This window comes from Molossus molossus, unplaced genomic scaffold (genome assembly GCF_014108415.1).
Source record: "Molossus molossus isolate mMolMol1 unplaced genomic scaffold, mMolMol1.p scaffold_m16_p_9, whole genome shotgun sequence".
Taxonomy (NCBI): Eukaryota; Metazoa; Chordata; class Mammalia; order Chiroptera; family Molossidae; genus Molossus; species Molossus molossus.
This window is the reverse complement of record NW_023425403.1, coordinates 94,147,915-94,175,306: the sequence shown is the minus strand read 5'-3', so window position 1 is coordinate 94,175,306 and position 27,392 is coordinate 94,147,915. Positions and strand designations below refer to the sequence as shown.

Below are 27,392 nucleotides of genomic sequence, written 5' to 3'. Positions count from 1 at the left end.
CTTGGGTGTGTGCCCTTACCAGAACTGAACCTGCCACCTTCTGGTGTGCAGGACGATGCCAGCCAGAGCAAGTATTGATCATATAAATTTCACTTTTAGGGAACATTTTTGAGATTAATTTTCAGAAATATTTCTTTTCCTCATTAATTTTGTGCTTTTTTTTTTTTTTTTTTTTTATCCTCACTCGAGGTCTTTTTTGCATTTATCTTCAGATAGAGTGGGCGGGGGGAGAGACAGAGAAACATCGATGTGAGAGAGACATGCCGAGTGGTTGCCATCCACATGACCCCAATCAGGGCCAGGAACAAACTGCAACCTTAACGGGAACTGAATCCGGGACTGTCCAGTCCACAGGCCAACTGGCCAGGGCAATTTTGTGCATTTTTCTATCACGTTTCTGGTGTTTTTTTTAATAATTTTTTTTTTTTTTTTAATCCTCACCCGAGGACATTTTTCCATTTTTTGTACAGATAGAGTGGGAAGGAGAGAGAGGAAGAGAGAGAGAGAGAGAGAGAAAAACATCGATGTGAAAGGGACACATCGAGTGGCTGCCACCCGCACGACCAACCAGGGCTGGGGACAAACTGCAACCGAGGTACATGCCCTTAGCGGGAACTGAACCCGGGTCTCTCCGGACCGCAGGCCAACGCTCTAACCGCTGAGCCAAACTGGCCAGGGCTCATGTTTCTGGTTTTTAAACCAGTACAATCCATTATGGGGACAAATAAAACAATCTGACTAAAAATTTAAAATGATTTAAAACAATGTAAAAGTAAAAATGACCACTGCAGTTTGTGCTGTTCAGCTGATCAATGAAATTTAATTCCTGAATCCAACAATGTCTCTTAATTGCTGAAAATGCTTGTGAGATGAACGTGTAGGACTTTGAGATTATTTCACTTAAAGGAGAAACATTTAGAGTACTATTATATACATAGCTTTTTTTAAAAGATGGAGGAATTGAAACACTAAAAGATTGCCTTTACTATGACTTCTCCCTTTGTGACCTCAATTATTCCAGCTACTTAAACTTACATCTTTGTGTAAATGAGCTGTAATTCTACTTTAAATTCTTCTCTCTTAAGTGCTTAACACACATTACTCAAATCCTTTGGTCAGTTAAATCAACTCAGTTTGTATACAACTCTCCTTCTATCTTAATTAAGTGGCTCATATTTAACTTGCAATTCTCCCTTTTGCCCAACTGTATAATCTGTTGCTTCAACCTTCAAAACGCTTTTCTTTTCAATTTTCTACTCATTGCTACTGCCCTAATTTAGCCCTTTTACTTTTTCTTAAAAACACTTAATATGAGATCTGGCTAGTGTGGCACAGTTGGTTAGTGTCATGTGGTACACCAAAAGGTGGCACGGGTTTGATTCTGGTCAGGGGACATACCAGGTTGTAGGTTGGATCCCCAGTTGGAAGGCAGCCGATAGATGTTCCTCTCTCACGTTGATGTCTCTCTCCCTTCCTCTTTCAAATGCATTAAAAAAATAAAATAAAAACAGCGCTGGCTGGTTTGGCTCAGAGGTTAGAGTATCTGCCCTCTTACTGAAGGATCTCAGGTTCTATTCTGGTCAAGGGCATGCACCTGGGTTGCAAGTTCGATCTCCAGTCTGGGTCAGGGTCATACGGGGACAGCCAATCAATGTGTCTGTCTCACACTGATGTTTCTCTCTCTTCCTCCCTCTCCCTCTCTCTAAAAATCAATGGAAAAATGTCCTTGGGTAAGGATTAACAAAAAACAAAACCAAACACTTGTATGACATTGTATTATTGACAAAGCTCATATTCCTCAATGTGAAAATTTAAGTTTGGCTGCTGTGGGTGAGTAAATTAAAAAAAATTATTTAAGTTTATTACTTACCTGTGAAAAAGAATGAACTGATGAGGTAGCTTTGCTACAAAAAGTTGCCAGGGACCTAAGTTCCCTGTAGCTCGTTGCTGCACCATCCTCATCATGCAGCTCCATGTTGTGGACCATGATGGCTGCTTAATTTCCTGCCATTATATGCCACATGCTTACATTAAAAGTTAAAATGTATGGTGGTAGGGTACACAGAATATTTGTAAGTGGTAGGAGGAGTAGGATTTTTATTTTCTATGTGTTTTAAGTAATTCCATGATTTTTTTTTTAAATCATCACCCGAGGATATGCCTTTTTATTGATCTTAGAGGAAGGGACAGAGAGAGTGAAGAAACATTGATGTGAGAGAGAAACATATATCAGTTGCCTCTGTTACACTACCTGACTGGGGATCAAACCCTCAACCTAAGTATATGCCCTGACCAGGAATTGAACCATCGACGCTTCGGTGCATGGGATGATGCTCCAACCAACTGAACCACACTGGCCAGGGACAAGTCCATTATTTCCGTTACAATTCATAATTTTGTAATGGTTCTGTTAGATTTCTACACTTGTATTTGGGAGGAATAAGATTGGTAGCTTGTGATCCTGAAATGTTATGCTTGTGGCCTCTATTATCACTTGCAGACCCAGGGACTACTCTGTATATAACCTTTCTGTCTGTAAAAATGGTTATGACTGCCACAAATCGATGCCTAGCTCAACTTCCTTTCTGTTAAAGTATAGACAGGTTTTATTCAATGATAATCTCCTCTTACCCTATACTCAAATTTTTCATTTTATACACATTTTATGTTACTTTGTGAGAAACAAAGTAACTCCTTGGAAAGCAAGAGTCCTTGAGTGTGGCGAACACATGTTTGGATGCAGTTAATAATGGATGTGTGTGCTCATTTGAAGTATATTTCATATTTTATTTATTATTTTTAAAAATATTTTTCTTTACTGAGTTTAGAGAGAGGGGAAGGGAGAGGGAGAGAGAAGTAGAAATATTGATGAGAGAGAACATCGATGGGCCACCTCCCGCATGCCCCCCACTGGGAATTGAGCCCACAGCCTGGGCATGTGCCCTGACCAGGAATTGAACCGGCAACCTCTTGTTGCATGGGTCGACATTCAACCACTGAGCCACACCGGCCAGGCATATTTCATATTTTAAATATAATAAAGAATTGTGTGGGGAGGTCAGAGATAGGTCTACCTTGCTTTATACGTGAAGTGTCTTCTGTCTTTGGAGAAATATATTCATCTCTTGGAAATCAACAAATAAAAACATTAATACCTTGACAGAAAATGAGCAAAGGATATGAACTCTTGATCACAGAAGAAGACAAATGGCTTACATTAAAAATATTTAGCTTGTAATTAAATAAATATTTAAACAAAGCAATTTGTCATACATCAAGAGACAAACATGTAAGTACTCTTTGACCCTTTCTAGGAAACTTTCATCTGTGGAAATAAAGATGAAGTCAGAGCTTTATGATCACAGTGTAAGTTCATACTAGTGAAAAATTAGAAATAAAAAATCCCCAGTGGTAGAATGGTTTTATAAAATATTGTACACCATGATAGGCTAAATTTCATGATAGACTATATTTCAACCTTTTAAAAGAAATATTTTTCAAATGGTGTTTCATGATATAGGCTATTTAATGACATAGGAAAGTGGTAACCATTTTGTGTTACATGAGAAAAGTATAGAATAGTCATTGAAGAAAAGCCAATTAAAACCACAATGAAGCCCTGGCCAGTTTGGCTCAGCGGTTAGAGCGTCGGCCTGCGGTCCGGAGAGATCCGGGTTCGGTTCCCGCTAAGGGCACGTACTTCGGTTGCAGTTTGTCCCTGGCCCTGGTTGGTCATGCGGGTGGCAGCCACTCGATGTGTCCCTTCACGTCGATGTTTCTCTCTCTCTCCCTTCCTCTCTCTCCCTCCCACTCTATCTGTACAAAAAATGGAAAAATATCCTCGGGTGAGGATAAAAAAAAAAAAAATCACATTAAAAAAAAAACCACAATGAAGATAACACTATAGCCCTGGCCGGTTTGGCTCAGCGGTTAGAGCATCGGCCTGCGGTCCTGAGAGACCCGGGTTCGGTTCCCGCTAAGGGCACGTACGTCGGTTGCAGTTTGTCCCCGGCCCTGGTGGGTTGTGCGGGTGGCAGCCACTCGATGTGTTCCTTTCACATCGATGTTTCTCTCTCTCTCTCTGTTCCTCTCTCTCCCTCCCACTCTACCTGAACAAAAAAAAAAAAATGGAAAAATGTCCTCAGGTGAGGATTAAAAAAAAAAAAGATAACACTATACTCTCTTTGAATGTTCAGAAAGAAAAAATACCAGGTGGTGGGAAGGATACAAAGAAATGGGATTCAGATCTTGCTGGTGGGAATGTAAATACCACAGCCATTTGAAAAACGGTTTGATAATTTCTTATAAATCAAACATACCCTGCCCTGGCTGGTGTGGCTTAGTTGGTTGAGACACAGAAAGGTTATGGGTTTGATTTCCAGTCAAGGCACATACCTGGGTTGCAGGTTCAATCCATGGTCAGGATGCGTTCCAGAGCCAGTGATCAATATTTCTCTCCCTCCCTTTCTCTCGCTCTCTCTAAAATCAATGGAAACATATCCTTATGTGAGGATTTAAAAGAAAATCAAACATACCCTTATATTACCTAGCAATCCCACTCCTAGGTTGGATTTTACCAGCAAAATATGAGAGCTCCATTAGCTTCCCTTTTTGGCCAGCAGTTGACATCATCAATTTATTTTGTGTGTTTTTATTTTATTTAGGCATTATATAAGATATGTAGAGTGGCCTCTCATGATTTCACTTTGCATTTGAAATCATAATGAGATGTCACTACTTTATATGCTTTTCTCATAAAACGTGAAATGAAAAACCTATAATCACTTCTCTACAAATATTTATAGCCATTGTATTTATAATCACCCAAAACTGGAAATATCCCAAATGTCTCAACTGAGGAAAGGATATCTAAAAAGTAAAGTATGTCCATACATACCACAGAAATGAACCTCTTAGTTCAGGATCACACACAAGTGTATGGGGAAAGGGACTGTGATATAACTATATACTAAGTTATAAGAAAAATCTTAAAATGAGCCATTATATAATGAAAACGCACCAAAAAATGTGACCATAAAACATGAAAATGGTAATCTATTTCAAAATAAGCCAAGAGAAATTAAGGGAAAGATGAAATCTTTGAGGAACTACGCAAATCAGAAATTAAAGGAGCTCAGAAATGACATGACTAGGCCATAGAAGGATGTGAAATGACAGCTGACAACTCAAAGAATGAGGAAAAAGTGATGACGAAATTAGAAAGAAAAGAAGAACCCTGGCTGGTGTGGCTCAGTGGTTAGAGTGTTAGCCCACACACCAAATGGTCATGGGTTTGATTCTCAGTCAAGGGCACATAACTGGGTTGCAGGTTCAGTCCTGGCCCTAATCAGGGCACATGTGGTAGGCAACCAATTTATGTCTCACAGTGATGTTTCTTTCTCTCCCTCCCTTCCATTCTGAAAATCAATGGAAAAAATATCCTTAGGTGAGGATTAATTAAAAAAATGAGTGAATGCAAATCAGAAACACAGTAAGAGAAATGGAGAATAGAAGAGACAAAATTGAAGAAAAACATAAAAATGTTTTAAATGGAGTAAAGAAAAAGTGACAAGATAGGCAAAAGAGCCAAAATATATGTATTAGTTCCCCAAATGTAAATCAAATCACAGTGGTAATGCTTACATAACATTGTGAATATACTTAATGCCACTGGATCGTATACTTAAAAATATTTAAAAGGACAAGTTTTATGTTGTTTAACACTAAAAAAATGTAAACCAACTCTGGGTACTGTGGTTTAGTTGGTTGAGTATCACCACATACACCAAAGGGTTGCCGGTTTGATTCTTAGTCAGGGCACATGCCTTAGTTGCAGGATCCATCCCCAGTGGGGGACATGCAGGAGGCAGCCAATCAATGTTGTGCTCTCACATTGATGTTTCTCTCTCCCCACCTCTCTAAAAATCAATAAACTATTTAAAAACTATTTAAGACAATGTAAACCAAAGTAATGGGATACAACAGCTATTAGAATTGTAATTCAAGAACACTTGATATTAGAGAATGTTTAAATCTATACATGTTGAAAGATACTGAATCTGGAAAATTCAACCCAGAGCAGTTAACACTGAGATGTATTTTTATACATTTGCTGGATTTATAAATTTTCAAAACACACAAACATCTTTTTGCATGCATGGGGGGAAAAAGCCCAATTCAACTGGTAATGAAAATCAGATTGGATTAGATTTTTGGCAGCAAGATTTTATGCCAGATAATAAAGCAATATTTTTTAAATATTCAAGAAAATATTTTCTATTTTACCAGCTATCTTTCAAGAATTCAGAATGTCAACAAATATGTATAAACATGAAACAACTCAAGGAATATTGTTTCTATGAATATACTAGAGAACAAATTTCAGACAACCAAGAAATGATTTAAGAATATTCAACATTAGGTCAAGTGGTGATCATTGAACATGTTTTTCATAGCACTGAGATTAAAAGATAGAAATGATGATAGAAAGTATGAAAATGTTATGTAGTCTGACAATGTAGAAATAATATAACCCACAAAAAAATGGGAGGGGAAGGGGAGAGTGAATGAAAAGTAGAATAAGGTGGTTGTTTGCCTCTTAAGAATTAGGTGTGAGGGCCTGGCCGGTGTGACTCACTAGTTGAGCATCGACCCATGCACCAAGAAGTCGCCAGTTCGATTTCCGGTCAGAGCACATGCCCAAGTTGTGGGCCCAATCCCCAGTGGGGGCATGCAGGAAGTGGCCAATCATTGATCTTTCTCATCGGTGTTTCTAACTCTTTCTCCTCCCTTCCTCTCTCTAAAAACCAATAAAGAAAAAAAAGTAAAAAAAAAAAGAGGTGTGAGGGAAAGGGTATCACTTGAAACTGACTAATGGAAGTTTAAAAATACTATAAGTATACATACTTTGATATATAAGATAAAACACCAATAAAAGCAATACCAGTCATCAAAAGTAGGTAGTGGGGGAGAAGGAAGGGAAGAGAAAATTACTAATTTTGTTATTGCTAACTGCAGGGAACTAATTCTATCTTAGGAGGGGAAGGGAATGAACAGTGTTATATAAAGATGTTACTGTAGAATTAACCCCAAGAGCAAAATATACAAAAACTAAATAATAAAAGAAACCTTCCCTAAAAAAGCAAATAAAATAGACCACATAGTGATATACACACATTCTTTATATGTATTTGTGTGTACACAGACAAAAAATAAATAGGACATGAAACATTATCACAATACCAAGAATACCAAATGCATTAATAAATGTGCATGGGCTCAACTTAATGATTACTGTAAAGAAAAGATATAGCTATCTTAAGTATAATAAAGGGAAGGGCAAAGATATGTCAGATAAATGCAGATTTTCTTTTTTTAATCTTGAGGACATTTTTCCATTTTTTGTTCAGATAGAGTTGGAGGGAGAGAGAGAGAGAGAAACATCAATGTGAAAGGGACACATCTAGTGGTTGCCACCCACATGACCCAACCAGGACTGGGGACAAACTGCAACTGAGGTACGTACCCCTAGTGGGAACCGAACCTGGGTCTCTCTGGACCGCAGGCCGACGCTCCAACCTCTGAGCCAAACTGGCCAGGGCAAACGTAGATTTTTTTTATTTTTTATTTTATCCTCACCCGAGGACATTTTTCCATTTTTTGCACAGATAGAGTGGGAGGGAGAGAGAGGAAGAGAGAGAGGGAGGGAAACATCGATGTGAAAGGGACACATCGAGTGGCTGCCACCCGCACGACCAACCAGGGCCAGGGACAATCTGCAACCGAGGTACGTGCCCTTAGCGGGAACCGAACCTGGGTCTCTGCGGACCGCAGGCAGATGCTCTAACCGCTGAGCCAAACCGGCCAGGGCCAAACGTAGATTTTTAAAAGCAGAGTTTGTCATCTTGGTATCAGACAAGGCAAAATTTAGCTCAAAAAGCACTAAGATGAAGGACATTTTATAGGCTTAGGGCTATATTTACAATGATGATTTTTTTAAAAACATCTATTTACCAAATGACACATCAACAGCTTTCATAAAGATGTGAGGAGAAATAGAAACCTGCTAGTAGGAGGGGGCTTTAACACACCTCTCAAAACAAGTCCGGTTAAGTGGGCAAAAAAAGTTAGTCATAGTACATAAACAGTAAGGTAGCTCTTGCATATTTATATCAATGTTGATCTACAAATAGAAAATACATCTTTTTAAGTGCATATGGGACAGATATAAAAATCTATTGTATATTAGACCACAAAGAAAACATCAGTTCCAAAAAACTAAAACGTCAAAATTCTAACTAAATGCAATAAAACTAGAAAATAATTTAAAAAGAAATATCTGACTCCAGGTTCCCATAGGATGATGAAACTAAATCCAGATCTCTCCATGCACCTTTAAAAGACCATACAGATTGTTCTGGCCGGTTTGGCTCAGCGCTTAGAGCATCGGCCCATGGTCCAGAGAGACCCGGGTTCTGTTCATGCTAAGGGCATGTACCTTGGTTGCAGTTTGTCCCCAGCCCCGGTTGGGTCGTGTGGGTGGCAGCCCTTCACTGTGTCTCTCTTACATAGCTATTTCTCTCTCGCTCCCCCTCCCTCTCTCCCTTCCGCTCTATCTAAAGATAAATGCAAAAATGTCCTCAAGTAAGGATTAAAAAAAACAAACCATACAGATGTATTAAAGGGAGCAGAATAAACCACCACCACCTTTACTTAACATAATATCAAATTATGGGTGTGTATGGAAATAAATACTGAAATGTAGCAGAGCCAGCTATGGAACCTATGCTGAAGTGGCAAGTGAGGTTGAGATTGTCCAGAACAGAGGAGAGGTAAGCAGGAGCTAGGGTTAATAGAATGCAGATTAACTCTAGAAAAAGAAAACCCCACCCTAAAGAAGGAAATGTTAAGAGGTTTAAGAGCTGTTCAACCAGAGAAGAGGACTTGAATGTGCATAGGACCAAAGAGGCAGTCTCAGAACGGCACTGCTCCTGGGAAAAGAAGATGACTTGGAAGGGGCAACATTTATCTGAAGGCTTGGTGGTAAAGAGAAAGAAGAGGTAGTAGAAATTAAGGATCTTGGAGAAACAGAATAGAAGATAGATTATTCTCCCCCTCAAAAGGAGTCATTGATTTTAAAAAGTGTTCTTTATGCCCTGGCCGGTTTGGCTCAGCAGTTAGAGTGTTGGCCTGTGGTCCAGAGAGACCCAGGTTTGGTTCCTGCTAAGGGTGCGTACCTCAGTTGCAGTTTGTCCCCAGCCCTGGTTGTGGTGCGGGTGGCAGCCACTCAATGTGACCCTTTCACGTCGATGTTTCTCTCTCTCTCTCTCTATCTCTCTCTCCCTCTCTCTCCCTCTCTCCCTCCCTCCCTCCCTCCCTCCCTCCCTCCCTCCCTCCCACTCTGTCTGAACAAAAAAATGGGAAAATGTCCTCAGGTGAGGATAAAAAAAAAAAAAAAGTGTTCTTTATCATACCAGCAGAAGGCACTGTTGAACTAAAAAGTCCACTAATTCTTCCATACCCCTCACTCTTGTTTATGTACTGTTGTTATGTGGTTTAGGAAAATAAAACACTCAAAATGAACAGAAAATGGTATACAATATCCATGTGAAGTTACTGTAAGTAGGAAACATAAAATGAGAGTCAAAATACTGCAGTTGAAGTCCTCCCCAAAACATTCAATTACAGAGCTAAAGAAAACTATAGAACAATACTCTGACCCAAAATAAATATCCTTAAACAAATATTTTCATAGACAAAGTCTCATATACATATTTAGAATCCCCAAAAGTTCACAAAAAGAGGAAGATATGAAAAGTGAATTTATTGAACTCAGAAAATAAAATGAAGGGAAAAAAATCTTATAAGAATAAACTCAAAATGGATAAAAGACTTAAATGTAAGTCACAAAACCATAAAAATCCTAGTAGAAAACATTGACAGTAAAATCTCAGGCATGTTACTTACGTAGCAGTATTTTCACTGATACAATCTAGGGAAAGAGAAACAAAGGAAAAATAAACAAGTGGGACTATATCAAATTAAAAAGCTGCACAGCAAAAGAAACCCCAACAAAATGAAAAGGGAACCCAGTGTATGGGAGAACATATTTGCCAATGATACATCTGATAAGGTGTCAATTTCCAAAATATGCAAAGAACTCATACACCTGAACACCAGGAAGACAGTCCAATTAAAAAATGGGCAAAGGACCTGAATAGACACTTCTCCAAAGAGAACATACAGATGGCCAAGAAACATATGAAAAAATACTCAGCGTCACTAATCATCAGAGAGATGCAAATTAAAACTACAATGAGTTATCACCTCACACCTGCCAGAATGAAGACTAACAGTAAATCAATAAACAACAAGTGCTGACAAGGATGTGTAAAAAAGGGAACCTTATACACTGCTGTTGGGAATGCAGACTGGTGTAGCCACTGTGGAAAACAGATGGAATTTCCTCAAAAAATTAAAAATGGAATTGCCATTTCACCCTGTGATCCCACTTTTGGGAATATATCCTAAGAATTCTGAAATATCAATCAGAAAGAATATATTCACCCCTATGTTCATAGCAGTGCTATTTATAATAGGTAAGCTTTGGAAACAGCCCAAGTGCCATTAGTAGATAAGTAAGAGCTGTGGTACATTTACACAATGGACTACTATGCAACTATATAAAAAAGAATGAGCTCTTTCCCTTTGCAACAGCGTGGAGGACCTGGAGATTAGTATGCTAAGTGAAATAAACCAGTTAGAGAAGGACAAATATCACATGATCTCACTTATATGTGGAATCTAATGAACAAAATAAACTGATGAACAAAATAGGTCCAGAGACTTGGATGCATAGAATAGAATGACAGATCTGGGGTGGGGTGGGGGCAGGAAGAAATTAACCAAAGAACATATATGCATATATGCATAGCCCATGGACACAAATAATAGTATGACGTAGTTCTTGGGTGGGGGACATCTATAATACTGTCAACAATTTAAAAAATCTTTTATTTTATTTATTTATCCTCACCCAAGGATATTTTTGCATTTTATCTTGAGATATAGAGTGGGAGGGAGAGATGGAGGAAGAGAGAGAGAGAAACATCAATGTGAGAGAGAGACATCGAGTGGTTGCCACCCATACAACTTTAACTGGGGCTGGGGACAAACTGCAACTGAGGTATGTGCCCCTAGCGGGAACTGAACCCAGGCCTCTCTGGTCCGTGGGCCAACACTCTAACCACTGAACAAAACCGGCCAGGGCTAAAAAAAAAATCTTTTAAAATAAAGCTTCAGCTAACATTCAAGTTAGCTGAAGGAGAATAAATTTGACTGAATATAAGGAGCATTGAGGAAAGACATGAATACAGTCAAAAGAATGAAAATTGAACAAAGAAAGGTAAAAGAGAAAGAAAGTGATTGATATAGACAATATGTAAAGTTAGACTTCCGAAGAAGAAAAACAATAGTAGAGCTAATCTTTAAACTTCAATCCATGAAAACATTCTGGAAGTAACAGAAGACTTAAATCTACATATTGAGAAGGCTTGTTGTGTATTGGGAAAATTTATTCAGAATGGTCAGCTCTGAGTCATGTCCTAGTAAAAATATTGGACTTTGAAGATAATGAAAAGTTCCTCTGGGTTTCATTTAAAGTCTATGAAATTGTAAGCCAAGGATTTTATAACTATGTCTCAATCCCTCCAAAAATAACGACCAAGCTAAATACCACTATATTAAAACAATTTTTATAATGAAAATGCCATGAGCAAAGTAAAAAAGATATACCACAAAGAACTAATCTTAATGAAAATAACCTAAAAATCAAGCCAAATGACTATCAACCCACTAGAAAAATGGGCAAAAAGGGATGAAAACAAAGTTCGCAAAAAAAGAAATGCAGATGATAGCATATAAATACGTTGAACTACACAGAAAGAGGTACAATGAAAGTTATACTAAAAATTTTAGCTACACTAAAGCCTTTCTCACCCAAATCCAAAATTATACCGTATACTCTATAGACTAGGGACAAAGACACTTTGGTGCATTGCTGGTAGGGATACAAAAGCCTGGGAGGGGATTTGGCAATATCTAGCAAAATGTCATATGCATTTATCCATCAACCTATCATTTAACTTCAAGGAATTGATTCTAAAAACACACTGGCATAAAATATAAACTGTCATTTGTATAAGGTTATTTACAACATTACTTGTATTAGCAAAAGCTTAGAAACAACCAAAATGCCTATTAATAGAGAACTGATTAATGTACATACAACAATGGATCTATCTCCTGGTAGATGGTATCCCCTTCAAGTCACCCTTTTCCCCAGAAATCATAAAGAGGTGTGGAAAGTTTCCTTGTAGCAATATAGAATGGTCTGCAGAATATGTTATGAAGTGGAAACAAATAAAGGCAATTAACAGTGTATAAACTAATCTATGTGTAGAAGGAGGTAATGGGAGAGGTGCCAACAGTGGAAGAGAGGTTTCTCTAAGTGTAACTTGTTATATAGTTTCGATCTTGGAATCATATATATTTACATATTCAAAAATTAAATTATATAAAAAGAAAAGAAAAATCTAAAAAGGAACTGAAACATTTACATAACTATATAGTATTATAATGACAGTACACAAGAAAAGGAACAGTTTCTAGTGATTATAGACTATAGATAGTGCTTTCTTAATAGGGTATATTCAGTATTATTGTTGTTGTATTGCTAATTTTAAAACTATTTTATGTATACTTTGGGTAAAATAAGTCTTTGAAAATGTATTTTGGGTAAAATAAGTGTTGCAAAGTGTTGGTAATTGTTGAATAAAGCCATAGAAGTTTACCAACTTATGTGATGTATCAACTTATATATCAACTTTCTTATAACTTAATTTAGTCTGGAAAGTCCTGTGACAGATTGAGTAAAGTGGAAATGAAGTACAAAATTACACAAAAGGACAGCTAACAGAGTATATGCTATATGACATATACTGATATAGCAAATATATACATACATATATATATATATATATATATATATATATATATACATAGACACACACATAAATAAAATTAGGCTCTTGCTGCTACCTGTTAAGACTCATGATATTTGCCCTGGCTGGTTAGTGTGTCATCCCAATATGCCAGGGTTGTAGGTTTGATCCCCAATCAGGGCACATATAAGAATCAACCAATGAATGCATAAATAAGTGGAGCAACAAATTGATGTTTCTGTCTTTCTCTTTTCCTCTCTCTCTCTAAAAATCAATTAAAAACAAAGATTCATGATGTTATTTCCCTATGAGATTCAGAGAAGTTGAGATTTAAACGAGATCTGTGTGATTCCAAAGCCTGTGCCTTTTCTACTATATTATTGGAGGATATACTTCATATATTGAGAAGAAAGAACATCAAGAGCTAAATGTTCTATTTAAACCTGTAGTCACTGCTCAGAAAACAAAGATGCAGACCCAAGTTAATAGTTTATCCTTCTTCATGCAAGGGCAATGTACTAAAGGAGAGTAGTATAAGTTTTCTCTTAAATCTGATGGGAAAATATAAACACACACACTGACACACAACTCCTTATATTGATGGTGGAGATTAAAATTTAACAAAAGTTTTATTGATGACTGAAATTAGTAAAGGATGCAAACTAAAATTTTGACAAAGCAGAAAACAAAAACTAGTGGGTATGGGTTTTCATGATGCTGTTAAAAGCAAAACACCCTTCAAAGCTACTCTGTGTGACACTTCAAAGCTCTTCTAGGCTTTGCAGTCTTTTTGTACTAGTTTAAATTAGTTGTGTTTTCTCCTGTGGAAGATGAGGGCTGATGGAGATTTCAGAGGTGCTAGAGTTTCTCTCTCTCATGCTACACCTTCACACTTCTGCTGGTTTACCCTGATAATAAAATATTTGCATTCAGTTTACTACTGCTTTTTAAAAGATCTGCCTCTTGAAGTCATTGGGGTAGGGAGATTTTTCTATTTTAATTTTATTTATCTGTATAAGATTATGATGGAAATTTAATTTTATAATTCTATATACCGGGTAACAAGAAAATATGGTGAATTTGCTGTAATGATTTTTAAAATTAATTTTGAAGCTTTTTCTTTTTTTCAGAAGCTGTGTTGATCAGTAACTTTGGTGAAGGCTGAGAGAGTTGAAACGAATTTGCAGATGACATACAACTTCTAAGGTAAGCTAATACAATAATTCAATCAAGATTATAAGTATTCTTGACAGATGTATAAATTACAGTAACACACTAAACTAAATTTATCAGGAACAAATATAATACGCTGATTTAAATTTTACAAAGCAATTGCAGACTTATTAAATAGACTTCTGTTTCTGTATATGTAAAATACTAAATTCAGTATTTTACAAATCCTATCAATAAATGCATGAACCTATAAGAAAATAAGGGAAACTTTTTGGAACTAGAAACAAAACAAGTACATTCTGTAACCAAGTGCTAAAGTCCTGAATACTTTGGGTGCATCCATGAATTTCTGTTGGCATAGAAACTTGTACATGGAGAGGAATGGGGACTGGTGAAAATTCCTCGGGTTATGCAGAGTGTAGGGGGCCTGAAAATAGACCATTTTGGAGAAACTTACAGCCTTAGGTGGAGTTAAAATATCTCCTAATAATTCCTGGTTACCAGCTCACATTCACTTGGATTTGCAGCCTTAAATTACAGTATTTTTATGGTTCCTGAAACTCCACAAGTAGAGAATTTTACTTAAAATTGACTTGGGTCTGTAATGCTCTTTGGTATATGGCAGAAATAATCACAAATCCTCCATGGATGGTGTTATCAACCCCATTATCAAATAATTATAGTTAAAATTCTAATAAATAAGATCATACACATATAAAAAAATCACAAAACATAAGGGGAAAGAATGAAATCACTCAGCAAGAGTCAGCAGAAACCACAAACTAAAAAATACTACAGAGATTTCAGCTATTAGAATTACTACTACATAAAATAAATGTGTAATATGTTTAATAAATTAATAGAGGGATTGTAAAAACATAAATAAAGAGTGATAGATTATAAATGTGACCAGGCACATTCAAATAATCTATTAGAATATCAGAAATTAAAATATAATTTATAGAACTTAATTATATGGTTTGCAATCAATGTGTCTTTCTCACATTGATATTTCTCTTCCCCCTGCTCTCCCCTTCTACTTTATCTAAAAATCAATGGAAAAATATCCTTGGGTGAGGACTAACAAACAAACAAACAAACAAAAAAAGTAAATGGTTTGTTAAACCAGTATGTAAAGGCACAGTTAAAAAGAGAAAGAAACTATATAGAAGGTCATGCAAACAGGAAAAAAAAATGCAGGAAAAAGTGAAAAGAGACTATAAGATTATTTAATCAGTTCTAGAAATAAAACATGGACTAGAAATGAGGCACTAGATGTAGTTGGCATTAAAAATTTTCCAGAATTGATGAAAGACACAAATCCACAGATTTTAGGAGCCCAATCAATACTAAGCAGGGTAAATAACAAGAGATACTTATCTTACTGTTTTTCAAGCTGTAGACAAACCAGTAGGTCACCACCCACATTAAAATATTCTAAATGGTATACTTCAAGAACAAATGAAATGGTACTAAAAGGAAGGTATCAAATGAAAGAAATAGGGCCCTGGCCGGTTTGGCTCAGCGGTTAGAGCGTCGGCCTGTGGTCTGGAGAGACCCGGGTTCGGTTCCTGCTAAGGGCACGTACTTCGGTTGCAGTTTGTCCCCGGCCCTGGTTGGTCGTGCGGGTGGCAGCCACTCGATGTGTCTCACGTCGATGTTTCTCTCTCCCTCTCTCTCCCTCCCACTCTATCTGTACAAGGATTGGAAAAATGTCCTCGGGTGAGGATAAAAAAAAAAAAAAAAGAAGAAATAGGGAGTAAAGAAAACATGAATAAATAATAAATCTGGAACTTCCGGTCATGATGGCTGTGTAGGTAAACAGTATTTGTGTCCTCCCACAATCACATCAAAATTACAACTAAACTACAGAACAACCGTCATTCAGAACCACCTGAAATAAAGCTGAATGGAAGTCCTATGATGATGAAATTAAAAAAGAGGCCACATCAAGACTGGTAGGACCGGTGGAGGCACAGAAGGGCTAGTCCCACACCTACATGTGGTGGATAAAAATCAGGAGAGAGCCCAGCCATTATGGCTCAGTGGTTAAGCATTGCCCCATGCACCAAGAGGTCGCTAGTTTGATTCCTGGTCAGGGCACATGCCCGGGTTGTGGGCCAAATCCCCAGTGGGGGGCATGCAGGAAGTGGCCAATCGATGTTCTCTCTCATCGATATTTCTATTTCTTTCTCCCTCTCCCTTTCTCTCTAAAGTCAATAAAGAAAAAAATGTTTTAAAATCAGGAGAGATACCTCAGCTGTGGACCTGGAGGAGCAAGTGGTCCAAGTCCCACACACACTAGTCACCCCAGTTGGGGTTCCAGTGCCAGGAAGAGAAATCCCCATAATGTCTGGCTGTAAAAACCAGCTATAACTGAGGCTGAGGGAGGCTGAGGCTTCTGGAGTCCTAGGCAGTTCCTCTTAAAAGGTCCATGCACAAACTTACTCAGACTCCCACCGGGCTCCAGTGCAAGGGGAAGCAGCTTGAAAGGTACCAGAAACATACGGAGAAGAACTGAGTTGTTTGGCACTGGAGTGAGAGCTGGAGGGACAGCTTTCTCCAGGACAGATGTGCTGGTGGAGGCTGCTGTTCCTTTGGTGAGCCCTTCCCCCATGGGTCCAGCAGAAGGGTGCCATATCTGAACTGGCTCACACTGTTTACCTTACCCTGTTTATTCCCTGAGGCACCCCACTGTTGGGCTCTCCAAGCTATTTCCAGTGGCTTTACCATAGGAATGACCTGTCTGGGCTCATGCTTTGGATTTTCCTAAAATCTCTCGAACAAGCAGTATCTAGCCTCAGTGAGCTCCATACCTCTTGCTAAGTAGCCCCAGGCCCAACACTAGCAGCGGTCAGCCTTGGTTCACAGCTTGGCCTTGCCTGGTCACCTTCAAGCTCGGCACAAGAAGCAGCCATCTGTAGATAGTTTTGTAGCTTATGCCTGTCGGCCCTAGGTAGAACACAGGCAGTGGTTAACCTTTGCCAATGCCTCCCGGAAGGCCTCAGAGCCCACATACTCAGTTGACAACTTCAGACAACATTGAAGTGCCACCACCCAAACACCTCCACAAGCGACAAACTTAAGGGTTGGGTTCAGAGCCCTGCTAAAATAAGTCTTGCTCTATGTGGTGGGCCCCTGCACATCTCATCCTCCAAGGTGGTTAGAGGTCAGTGATCGGTGGTCACAGCCAGTCCTTTCAGCTGATCAGCCTGAGTAAATCCCTCCCATTGACATGTCAACAGCAATCAAGTCTCAATTACAGCAGAAGGGTGTACATTCCACACGGAGTGTCCTGCTGGGGTGATCAGGGAGGCTAGGCCACCAGACCCTACAGGACACCTATTATAATAGGCCACCCTACGAAGCCTAGGAGACATAGCAGCTCTACCTAATACATAGACAAACACAAGGAGGCAGCCAAGATGAAGAGACAAAGAAATATATCCCAGATGAAAGAACACAACAAAATTTCAGGAAAAGAACTAAATGAAATGGAAATAAGCAATCCAACAAATGCAGAGTTCAAAACACTGCTTATATGGATACTCAAGGAATTTAGTGAGGACCTCAAAAACATAATAAAGGACCAGTCAGAAATGAAGGGTGCACTAACTGAAATAAAGAATAATTTACAGGGAATCAATAGTCAAATAGGTGAAGCCTAGAGGCAAAGCATTGATATGGGATATAAGGAAGCAAAAAACATTCAATCAGAGCAACAAAAAGAAAAAAGAATCCCCCCCCCCCCAAATGAGGATAGTGTAAGGAGCCTCTGGGACAACTTCAAGCATACCAACATTCACATCATGGGGATACCAGAAGGAGAAGAGAGAGAACAAGAAATTGAAAACCTATTTGAAAAAATAATGACAGAAAATTTTCCTAATTTGGTGAAGGAAACAGACATACAAGTCCAGGAAGCACAGAGTCCCAAACAAGATGAACACGAACAAGTCCACACCAAGACACATTGTAAGTAAAATGCAAAAGGTTAAAGACAAAGAGAGAATCTTAAAAGCAGCAAGAGAAAAGCAGTTACCTTCAAGGGAGCTCCCATAAGACTGTCAATTGATTTCTCAAAAGAAACTGCAGGCCAGAAGGCAGTGGCAAAAAATATTCAAAGTGATGAAAAGCAAGGACCTATAACCAAGATTACTCTATCCTGCAAAGCTATCATTTAGAATTGATGGACATATAAAGAGCTTCCTAGACAAGGAAAAGCCAAAGGAGTTCACCACCACCAAACCAGTATTATATGAAATGTTGAAGGGTCTTCTTGAAGAAGAAAAAGATAAAAAATATGAACAACAAAATGGCAATAAATACATATCTATCAACCGTTGAACCTACAAACCAAATGAACAGGCAGAACAGAAACAGACTCAGATGCAGAGAATTTTTTGTTGGTTTCCAGATGGGGAGGGGTTTGGGGGTATGGGTAAAAAAGGGGAAGACGTTAAGAAGTACAAATTGGTTGTTAGACTGATGAACCTCAGAGGGAAGGGAAGAGATGGGGTGGGAAGAGATAAACAAAAGAAATTATGTGCATATATACATAACCAGTGGACACAGACAATAGTGTGGGAAAGGCAAGAGGGGTATGGGAATGTGGAAGATGGAGTCAATGGGAAAAAAAGGGGGGCATCTGTAATACTTTCAACAATAAAGATATAATAATAATAATAAATCTAAGCCAATGTTGATGGAAGGAACCAGTAATAATAATAATAGTGTCTAATTTGTGATAAAAAAAAACAAAACAAAACAGGTAGAATTACAATGCTGTACTGGCCTGCAATGGCATTTAAATTAGGAGGGGTTGAATGGAATTTCAGTATTCTAAAGCCCATGTACTGTGAGAACTGAAGATAGAGACATATTTAAAATATAACCACTGAAAGAAGACAAATAGAGTGTTTTTATTTAAACCCAGAGAAGGAAAATAATGAAATGAGAGGGAGGAAAAATATAAGAACTCAATTTTTGTCTTCTACTCAGTTATTTTATGATTCATCTATGTTGTTATGTGTCAATAGTCTATTAATTTTCAATGCTGAGTAATATGTCATTTTATTTATATACCACATTCATTTATACATTCACATATGGATGAAAACAGGTTGTTTCCAGTGTTTAGCTAATACAGATAAAGATAGTATGTATATTCATGTACAAGTTTTTTTTTATCAATTTTTGTTACAGATGTTTCTCCTTTTTCCCCCACTGATTCCCCCCTCCCCTTCCCTCCCTGCCCTTTCCCCAGTTTGTTGTCCATGTCCAGTGTTCATGCATACATGCATATAAGTTCTGTGGTTTATCTCTCCCCCACCACCCCCCTCTTCTGGGGATTGTCAGTCTGTACCCCACTTCCACGTCTCTGGGACTACCTCATTCCTCAGACTGTTATGTTCATTATATTCCACAAATAAGTGAAATCATATGATACTTGTCTTTCTCTGTTTGGCTTGTTTCACTTAGGATGATACTTTCCAGGTCCTTCCATGTAGTCTCAAAGGATAAGAGATCTTTCTTTCTTACAGCTGCGTAGTACTCCATTGTGTATATGTACCACCGCTTTTTTATCCATTCGTCTACTGATGGACACTTGGGCTGTTTCCAGATCTTAGCTATTGTAAATAGTGCTGCTACAAACATGGGGGTACATATATTCTTTCTGATTGGTGTTTCAGGCTTCTTAGGGTATATTCCTAGAAGTGGAATCACTGGGTCAAATGGAAGTTCAATTTTTAATTTTTTGAGGTAACCCCATATTGTTTTCCATAGTGGCTGCACCAGTCTGCATTCCCACCAGCAGTGCACTAGAGTACCCTTTTTCTCCACACCCTCGCCTAACACTTATTGTTTGATGATTTGTTGATGGCGGCCATTCTGACAGGTGTGAGGTGATACCTTATTGTTGTTTTAATTTGCATCTCTCTGATGATTAGTGATGATGAGCATTTCTTCATATGTTTCTTAGCCATCTGTATGTCCTGTTTGGAGAGGTGTCTATTTAGTTCCTCTGCCCATTTTTTAATTGGGTTCTTTGTCTTCCTTTTGTGGAGTTGTATGAGCACTCTATATGTATTGGAAATTAACCCCTTATCTGATATATCATTGGCAATTTGAGTTTGATGTAGTCCCATGTGTTCATTTTCTCCTTTGTTTCTGTTGCCTTAGGTGATGTGTCAGTAAAAATTCTGCTGCGTATGATGTCTGAAATTTTGTTGCCTACAGTCTCTTCTAGGATTTTTATGGATTCATGAGTCACATTTAAGTCTTTTATCCATTTTGAGTTTATTCTCGTGTAGGGTGTAAGTTGATGGTCTAGTTTTATTTTTCTGCAAGTAGCTGTCCAATTTTCCCAGCACCATTTATTAAAGAGGCTGTCCTTACTCCACTGTATGCTCTTGCCACCTTTGTCAAATATTAATTGAGCATATTGCCTTGGGTCCATTTCTGGGTTCTCTGTTCTGTTCCACTGGTCTATATGCCTGTTCTTGTGCCAGTACCAGGCTGTTTTGATTACAGTGGCTTTGTAGTATAACCTGAAATCTGGTATTGTGATCCCTCCAACTTTGTTCTTTCTTTTCAAGATTGCTGTGGCTATTCGAGGCCTTTTTTGGTTCCATATGAACTTATGAAGTAATTGTTCTAATTCTGTGAAGTATGCTGTTGGTATTTTGATGGGGATTGCGTTGAATCTATAGATTGCTTTGGGTAATATGGACATTTTAATGATGTTAATTCTCCCAATCCATGAACAGGGTATGTGCTTCCACTTTTTTATATCTTCCTCTATTTCTTTTTTCAATGACCTGTAGTTTTCTGCGAATGGGTCCTTTATTTCTTTGGTTAAGTTTATTCCTCGGTATCTTAATTTTTTTGCCGCAGTGGTAAATGGGATTGTTTTCTTAGTTTCTCTTTCTGTGAGTTCATCATTGGTGTATAAGAATTCCATTGATTTCTTGATTAATTTTGTATCATGCTACTCTGCCAAATTCATTTATTAAGTCTAGTAAACTTTTGATGGAGTCTTTGGGGTTTTCTATGTATAGTATCATGTCATCTGCAAATAATGACAATTTCACTTCCTCCTTTCCAGTTTGGATCCCTTTTTTTTTTCTTCCTGTCTGATTGCTGTCGCGAAGACTTCCAGTACTACGTTAAATAAGAGTGGTGAAAGTGGGCATCCTTGCCTTGTTCCTGTTCTTAAGGGAAATGCTTTTAGTTTTTGCCCATTTAGTATGATGTTAAACACATAGTGTCCCAAGAGTGGATCAGGAAGAGATAGAAAACTTGAACAGACCAATAACAACAGAAGAAATTGAAGATGTAATCAAGACTCTCCCAGCAAACAAAAGCCCAGGCCCGGATGGCTTCACGGGGGAGTTTTACCGAACATTCAAAGAAGAACTGATACCCATTCTCCTCAAACTATTTCGAAAAATTCAAGAAGAAGGAAGACTTCCAAACTCGTTTTATGAAGCCAGCATAATTCTAATTCCAAAACCAGAAAAAGACACAACAAAGAAAGAAAACTACAGGCCAGTATCCCTGATGAACATAGATGCCAAAATCCTGAACAAAATACTAGCAAATTGGATCCAGCAATACACCAAAAAAATTATCCACCATGACCAAGTGGGATTCATCCCACGCATGCAAGGCCGGTACAATATTCTCAAATCAATAAATGTGATACACCACATAAATAAAATGAAGAATAAAAACCACATGATCATATCAATAGATGCCGAAAAAGCCTTCGACAAATCCAGCATCCATTTCTGATAAAAACGCTCAGCAATGTGGGAATAGAGGGATCATATCTAGACATAATAAAGGCCATATATGAAAGACCTACAGCCAACATGTACAAGTTTTTATATGAGCCTAATGCTTTCTTTTCTCTTGGATGAATACTGAGAAATGGAATAGCTACATCATATGGTAGGTAGATGTTTGACTTTTTAAGAAGCTGCCAAACTTTTCCAAAGTAGTTATCAATAGGAAGACGAATAACCAGAATGTGGTATATCTGTACAATAGAATACTACTCAACAGTACTTATTACAAAGTGGATGTGTCTCAGTAGATTCATCAAGGTGGATAGACAGTTATGCTACATGAATGAAGCCAGACAAAAAAGAATACATACTATTTTAGCCTTGGCTGACGTGGCTCAGTTGGTTGGGCTTCATCCTGTGCACTGAAAGGTTGACAGTTTGATTCCCGGTCAGGGCCAATGCCAGGGTTGTGGGCTTGATCCCTGGTAGAGGGTGTGCAGGAGGCAGCATATCAGTGTTTCTCTCTCACATCGATGTTTGTGTTTTCATTGTGTGTCCCTTCCTCTCTCTAGATATCGCTAAAAACATTTTTTGAAAAAAGAATACATACTTTTTGATTCCACTTATTAAAAATTCTTAAAAAAAATGTAACTATAGTGATAGAATGCATATCAAATGCAGTGGATGCAGCAAAGATTTCTAAAAAATTTCAAAATAGATATGACATTCTAAATATTAAACAGGAATTATTGAGATTCAAATATATAATATCATCAGGCAACGGTAACCATAGGCAGCCATTTCTATACAGTCATGCGTGGCACAACTAGCAGATAAGTTTTGAGAAACTCATCATTAGGCAGCTTTGTTGTGTAAACACCTGGCTTGTATTTACACAAACCTAGATGGTATAGTCTAGCTACTACTTAGCTAGACTATATGGTATGGAATATTGTTCTGTAAATCCTCAGGTGAGGATTTTTAAAAAAAGAAGAAGGTGCTTAGAATATTAGAAGAATCCCTGGCTGGTTTGGCTTAGCAGTTAGAGCATGGGCCTGCAGTCCAGAGAGACCCGGGTTTGGTTCCTGCTAAGGCCACATACCTCGGTTGCAGTTTGTCCCCAGCCCCGGCTGGGGTCGTGTGGGAGGCAGCCACTCAATGTGTCCCTTTTACATCAATGTTTCTCTCTCTTTTTCTCTTCCTCTCTCCCTCCCACTCTACCTGAACAAAAATGGAAAAATGTCCTTGGGAGAGGATAAAAAAGAAATAAAATATTTAAGAATATTAGAAGAAAAAATAGAACTTCTTAGTGAAGTATGAAAGAAATGTCTGTTTGAGAACAATGAATATTTAAAAAGGAATGAAATGATGACTCTAAAGGACTAAGAATTAATACGTTACTCTTGCCTTAACATAACCTCACTCTGTTTTGCAATAAAAATGTATTGTAAACTTCTGAATTAAAACTTTTGAATTAGAAAATCAGAAGTTGTTTTGATGTGCCCTGGCCAGTGTGGCTTAGTGGTTGGAGTGTCAGCCCAGCACTGAAGGGTCTCAGGTTCAAATTCCCAGTCAAGGGTGCATGCCTGGGTTGCAGATTTGATCCCTAACCCTGGTCAGAGCACGTGTGGGAGGCAACCAATCAATGTGTCTCTCTCACATCAGTGTTTCTCTCTCCCTCTTCCTCTCTCTCCCCCTCTCCCTCCCTCTCCCTCCCCCCCTCTGTTCCCCCCTTTACCCCCCTCTCTTCCTCCCTCCCTTCCTCTCTTCCTCTCTTCCACTCTCTCCAAAAATCAATGGAAAACATATCCTTGGGTGAGGATTAACAATAACAACAACAAAAGAAATTGTTTAGTTGTAATTACATCCATAACTCTATTTTTTCATAATCTTTTTCCCATATCATTTTTACCCTCTGCTAAGTAATTTAGAACTAGATTTACATATCACATTCTTAACTTGAAATTGGCTTTCTGGTGATACTTGGTTTGCACCAGATCTGTTAATTAATCCTAGGCTGAATTTATACTATTCTACCTTTCTACGTATCCTGAAGGTCAAAAGGCTTAAGGTAGGAGAGACTTTGAGGCAAGAAGCTACAAATTGTTCTCCAAGGGAATGATAGAAGACATTGCAGTTTAGATGAAAAGAAGTATTGAAAACTGAGCTGGAACTGATACCCAAAACAAAGGGGTGTGTGTGTGTGTGTGTGTGTGGCACAGAGACATGGGATGAAGAGAGTGAATAACTGGGCAGAAGAATGGTCTTTCAGGACAAATTTATGCATATAATCTATACAAATAAAGTAAGCAGACATGTACAGAAAGACATTTAAAGAATGTATGTGGCATTATTTATGATAGGGGAAAAAACAATTCAAACCACCTATAACAGCAACTTTATTAAATAAAAATGATAGATTTCTCCAGTAGAATAGTATTCATCTGTTAAGCTGGGAACATAAGGAGAGGTAGAATGTAGTAATGGGAAAATATATTTTATTTGAACAGGGCCTGTCTCTGGGTCATAGAATTGTGTCTTACATTATTCAGAAAGATTAATAACTTAGTTGAAAGTACCCAGTATGGTACCTGGGACTTAGAAAACACTTGGGAAATACTAATTACTTTTGGATGTAGGGTAAAAACTCAAGAACTGGATTTCTGTCAAGAATGTCTCAAGGGCCCTGGCCGGTTTGGCTCAGCGATTAGAGCGTCAGCCCGTGGGCCAGAGAGACCCGGGTTTGGTTCCTGCTAAGGGCACATACCTTGGTTGCAGTTTGTCCCTGGCCCCAGTTGGGGTCGTCGGGGTGGTGACCACTTGATGTGTCTCTCTTACATCAATGTTTCTCTTTCTTGCTCTTCCTCCATCTCTCCCTCCCACTCTATCTGAAGATAAGTACAAAAATGTTCTCAGGTGAGGATAAAAAAAAGAATGTCTCAAGGGACATGAAAAATGAAAAGACTTGGAAAATGGTAGGAAGCCTAAGCAACCTCAATTCTGGGCTAAAACAGTGTTGAGGTACAATTAGCATTAACTACTCTAGATAAATGGAGGCCCTTTCTATTTTAGGAAGTTGGAAGGGAGGGGGTACAGAGGAAATAGAAGGGAAGAGGAAAGAGAATTGAATATTAAATTATTCACGTTATCCTTGATGTTGTGTATAGATGCTAGTATATCCAAATATTCACATAGTCTATATACAGGGGTAGACAAAAGTAGGCTTACAGTTGTTCATATGGAAAATGATACAATAAATAATGATACAAGAATAAACTTTTTTGTGTTTCACATTTTTAAAACTATAAACCTGCTTTTGCCCACACCTATATTTCTCAGTTTAAGAAAAACGTGATAAATATATATATATATATTTTTTTTTTTTTGTTAATTCTCACAAGAGGATATTTTTTCCATTGATTTTGTTTTCTTTATTGATTTTTAGAGAGAGTGGAAGGGAGAGGGAGAGAGAGAGAGAGAGAGAAACATCAATGAGAAGGAACATCAATTGGCCGCTTCCTGCATGCCCCCAACTGGGGATTGGGTCCACAACTTGGGCATGTACCCTGACCGGGAATAGAACCACTGACCTCTTGGTACATGGGTAGACACTCAACCTCTGAGCTACACAGGCCAGACTTCCATTGATTTTTAACAAGAGAGAGAGGGAGAGAGAAACATTGATGTAAGAGAGACACATCAATTGGTTGCCTCCTCTCACGTGCCCCAACTACGGCCAAGGATGGAACCTGCCACCCAGGCATGTGCCCTTGCCTAGGAATCAAACCTGCGACCCTTCAGTGCATGGGCCAGTGCTCTAACCACTGAGCAACACTAGCCAGGGCAAATTACAAAATCTTATCTTGGTTGTATAAACTGGTTATATTCATGACCTTGTATGTACTTCATAGCATAAATATTAATAAATGGTGTTTAAAGTATTCTTGTTATTTGAGTTTATTTTTAACTCTTTGTATGTATTTGACATTAATAATTTATGGCTTATTTAGTATTACTTATTATCATATCTAAAGTTACAAGGAGCATTCTAAGATATTTTTAGTCCTATATTTATTAGTAGGCCCTGGCTGGTTTGGCTCAGTGGTTAGAGCATCAATCTGCGGTCCAGAGAGACCTGGGTTTGGTTCCTGCTAAGGGCACGTACTTCGGTTGGGGTTTGTCCCTAGCCCTGGTTGGGTCGTGCGGGTGGAAGCCACTCGATGTGTCCCTTTCACATCGATGTTTCTCTTTCTCTCTCTGTTCCTCTCTGTCCCTCCCGCTCTATCTGAACAAAAAATGGAAAAAATGTCCTTGGGTGAGGATAAAAAAAAAATATATATATATATATATATATACACACACACACACACACACACACACACACATATGTGTGTGTGTATGTATATATACATATTTATTAGTAGAAGCAGGAATTATATGGGGAGGAAAAATTTGTGAAAAATGTTTTTTTCCAATGAAGTATCCGAGGCTCTCTTTACCCCTTTTTAATTGAATCAAAGATGTTGCAATCTTATAGAAATACCATTTGTATCTAATTCACTAAGTAACCAAAAAGAAAAGAAAGTTTAAGAAATAGAATATATCCAAATGTATTTGAAGAATTGTGAGGATGTCATTTTATAATAGCACACAGTTAGCATTGTTCAGAAGCAAATATGAACATAGAATTTAATGAATAACAATGAAAATAAAGAAGTCTAAATAAAAAAGTTACTTTGATTTGTGGGAGGGCAGGGAATTCCCTTTTGTAGTTATAGAAATAGTTACTAAAATAGCTTTTTTTTCCTAATCCTCACCTGAGGATATTTTTCTCTTTATCTTCAGATAGAGTGGCAGGAAGAGAGAGGGAGAGAAAGGGAGAGAGAGAAAGATAAACATCGATGTGAGAGGGACACATCGACTGGTTGCCTCCTGCACAACCAGGACCAGGGCTGGGGACAAACCGAAACCAAGGTACAGGGCTGGAATGGAATCCGCAACTCATTGGTCTGCGGGCCAACGCTCTACCATTGAGCCAAACCAGCCAGGGCTAAAATAGCTTTTAAGGCAATATTTATATCAAAATTCTTGTTATTTCTTGATTTGTGGGAGTTGACCAAACATGTATTTAGGTTATTCTTAAACCTCCATATTCAGAAAGTATTTTCGTGGCACAAATAACTTCACAAAATAATCTTTTCTAATGAGGAGAGGTTTTTAGGTATAAAAGATCAAATTAAAACACATTTGAATTTAATTAACCAGTGTTAGTTTAAATATAATACTATACAAAACCAAATACCTGATGTCATTAGAAATGCTATTTGAATCCCAGTGTAATGTAAGTCAACCGTTTAGCTTCTCTGAGCTTCCATTTCCTTAACTTAGGCTGGTATAATAATAATATTTGCTTCATGTTTTTATC

General features: G+C 38.1%; 1 protein-coding gene across 6 annotated transcripts in view; it reads left to right on the top strand.

The window, feature by feature from the left end:
- The window catches only part of CAB39L (calcium binding protein 39 like), a 146,944-nt gene that overhangs the window by 3,033 nt on the left and 116,519 nt on the right, over positions 1 to 27,392 (top strand). For all 6 annotated transcript variants that reach the window (XM_036250116.1, XM_036250118.1, XM_036250117.1 and 3 more), the window contains exon 2: positions 14,132 to 14,207. The gene's annotated coding sequence lies outside the window, so the exon portion shown is untranslated. The remainder of the gene's footprint in view (positions 1 to 14,131; positions 14,208 to 27,392) is intronic.